The 3,240-nt window shown below is 34.5% G+C and overlaps 1 protein-coding gene across 1 annotated transcript in view; it reads left to right on the top strand.

Moving 5' to 3' along the window:
- The window catches only part of LOC110018024, a 55,847-nt gene that overhangs the window by 4,993 nt on the left and 47,614 nt on the right, over nt 1-3,240 (top strand).

Genomic DNA, 3,240 nt, shown 5'->3' with positions numbered 1-3,240 from the left:
TCAGCAGGATCAGGATCATGATCTGATTCTGCTTCTTGTCTATCAATTTTCAACAGCTAAAGCTTCCAATGGATTCTAAACGAATATATAAAATACAATGCTTTTTAAATGACATGATCAACAGCATGCTGGAGTGTCTTACAAACCAGGATTAAGAGTGTCACTCAGCAACAGGCTTTTCTTTCGGGAATTTAGCTCAGTATTGCTGAATACATAGTTAATAATTTGATTTGTTAGATACTAGGAAAATTGATACATTTCAGTCATCCTTCCTAGTCTTCAGATCTCCGATCTCCTGTTCATACTTTACCCACTTACCCTGAACTTGGCTATGCGATCTTCATTTTGCCCTCTAAAACTCATAATCACCCTTTGGTTTGGGTGCAGGGCTTGCATCTTTTTTCAGCAGGATCAGGATCATGACCTGATTCTACTTCTTGTCTATTTATTTTCAACAGCTAAAGCTTCCAATGGATTCTAAACGAATAAATAAAGTAGTGTTTTTTAAATGGCATGATCAACAGCATGCTGGAGTATCTTACAAACCAGGATTAAGAGTGTCACTCCTCAGCAACAGGCTTTTCTTTCTGGAATTTAGCTCAGTATTGCTGAATACATAGTTAAAAATTTGATTTGTTAGATACTAGGAAAATTGATACATTTCAGTCATTCTTTCCTAGTCCTCAGATCTCTGATCTCCTGTTCATAATTTACCCACTTACCCTGAACATGGCTATGCAATTTTCATTTTGCCCTCTAAAACTCATCATCACCCTTTGGTTTGGGTGCAAGGCTTGCATTTTTTTAGCAGGATCAGGATCTTGGCTTGATTGTGCTTCTTGTCTATTTATTTTCAATAGCTAAAGCTTCCAATGGATTCTAAACGAATAAATAGAGTACAATGCTTTTTAAATGACATGATTAACAGCTTGCTGGAGTATCTTACTAATCAGGATTAAGAATGTCACTCCTCAGCAACAGGCTTTTCTTTTGACTCCTGCCCAAAATATTTTATCTGTTGTATCATGTTTCAACTATAACGGGCAAGGATGATTTCTTCTCATTTCTATTTAAATAATAAAAGGGGAATATAGGGCTGAGAATTGGGTTATTAAGTCAGCGGTTGCGCTATTTCACAATACGCAATTAAGGGGAATTGTCATATTGGTTTCTAACGAGTGAAAGGCATTGAGTCAAATTTGATAGCTTGAAATTTGGGCGGGGGACAAAATGGTGATGATATCATTATAAAATGTTATCTTCTGCACAATTTGGTAAACCTTGGGTTGTTTCAACGGTTCTTACATCTCCGGACTATAGTTAGAATTGTCTACTAAAAAACAAACACACGGTTAGGGCTGTCAAAATAGCTCGTTCGCTAACAACTCGTGTTCGACTCGTTCAGCAGCTCGCTCGTGTTCGACTCGTTCAGCAGCTCGTTCGCTAACAACTCGTGTTCGACTCGTTCAGCAGCTCGTGTTCGACTCGTTCAGCAGCTCGTGTTCGATTCGTTCGTTGGGCAAACAAGTCAAACACAAATAATTTTTTTGCGCTCGATATATAAATGAGTCGAACAAGAACAAGATTTGTTTGTTCTTTTTCAGCTCATTTTGACTCGAAATAATTAAATCACACACACACAACTATATATATATATATATAGATACACACACACACATACACATGCATATACATATATAATTGATGAGTGTTATTTTTAAATAATTTAATTGACTACTAAAGACTTATAATCAATTAAAATCTTTAATAAAAAATAGAATAAAAATATATTAAATTCTATTTAAATGAATTTTTTTAATATAAATAATAAGATTTGAATCTCACTCATACCCTTAACATCATATGACTGCATGATTAGAGCTGTCAAAAATGCTCGTTGTTCCTGAGCAGCTTGTTTTCTACTCACTAAGAAAATGAGCTGAACACGAGCAAATTTTTTGCGCTCGATATATAAACGAGCTGAACGCAAATAGTGGTATTTTTTAACCAGCCGAACACGAGCCCGAGCTTTCTCAAGCTCGACTTTTTTACATCCCTACAGACAACTTTCTTTCTTGTGCCTTTTTTATTTGTTGTTTCTGTATTTTTGCTCTTTTGCTATCTTATTATATTTATTTCAGCCCTCTTTGATTGTATCATGCTCCATTAACTATTCGTTCTTGTTTACTAAAAAGAGGACACAAGAACTTTTTTGCATGTGTGCGTGTGTGCGTTTGCCTGTCCGTTAATCTGTGGGTTTGTCTGTTCGTGGGGCCATCCAATTGCGCTCCCATCCTTCCTCATGCCCGTCTGTTTGGGCGTCAGTCCGTCCTGGCGCTCGTTCGTAGCCCCGTCTATCTATTTTTTTGCCTGTTCGTCCGCACTCGCACCTGTCTGTTCGTACGCCTATTTGTTCATTCGTCTGAGTGACCGTATTTCCGTCCGTGCTTTCGTTCCTTCCTCTGTGAGTGTATGTGCCCACGTGCGCTCAATGAAGCTTGTCCAATGCTTTTTATCTGTATTTCTTTCTCACTCTTTGGTTGGATATGCTTCAATTTCTCAACTCTACAGTGTCTACCTATATTTTTTCATTGCCTTTTTGCTTTTCTAGATTTGTTGAACTCTGTTTTTTTTTTCTTTTCTTCCCTTCCACTGGTGCAGTACAATTAACTTAGCTAGATTAATCATAAATATTTTTGAAAACTTTTTGTGCTGTGAAGATTTTTAAATTTCATTAAAGCTAAATTTCATTAATTATTTTCTTAAAACAATCTTTAATATTTTTATTGAATTTTCACTTGATTATAAATTTTGATAATAGATATAATTTTTTCTCGTTTAAATATTTTATTTTATATTTAAAATTTATAAGTTTATTCGTGTAGACATGTTACACGTGCAATTTAACTACTGTATGTATGTATGTATGTTTATATATATATATATATATATATATTCCCTTTTGTAGAACTGTTAGTACTTTGTTTAAACTCCCATTGATAAAAGTATAATGGCTTAAAAACATTCCATGACAACCAAAGCATCTTGTTTTACACTTTTAATAAACTAAGAAGTTCAAGCAAAAAATAGATGAGAAATTAATTAATGATGTAGATTATTCAAAAAAAACTATTAATTAAGTTGGGTTTTGATTTCTGCAGAAAAGTTTGAGAGACGTTTTCTTTTTGGTCATCAACAGTATGTAATATGTGTAGTGCACTTATAATATATATATATATA

Source organism: Phalaenopsis equestris, unplaced genomic scaffold, assembly GCF_001263595.1.
Source record: "Phalaenopsis equestris unplaced genomic scaffold, ASM126359v1 Scaffold000002, whole genome shotgun sequence".
Lineage (NCBI taxonomy): Eukaryota > Viridiplantae > Streptophyta > Magnoliopsida > Asparagales > Orchidaceae > Phalaenopsis > Phalaenopsis equestris.
This window is presented reverse-complemented; position numbering and strand designations above follow the sequence as displayed.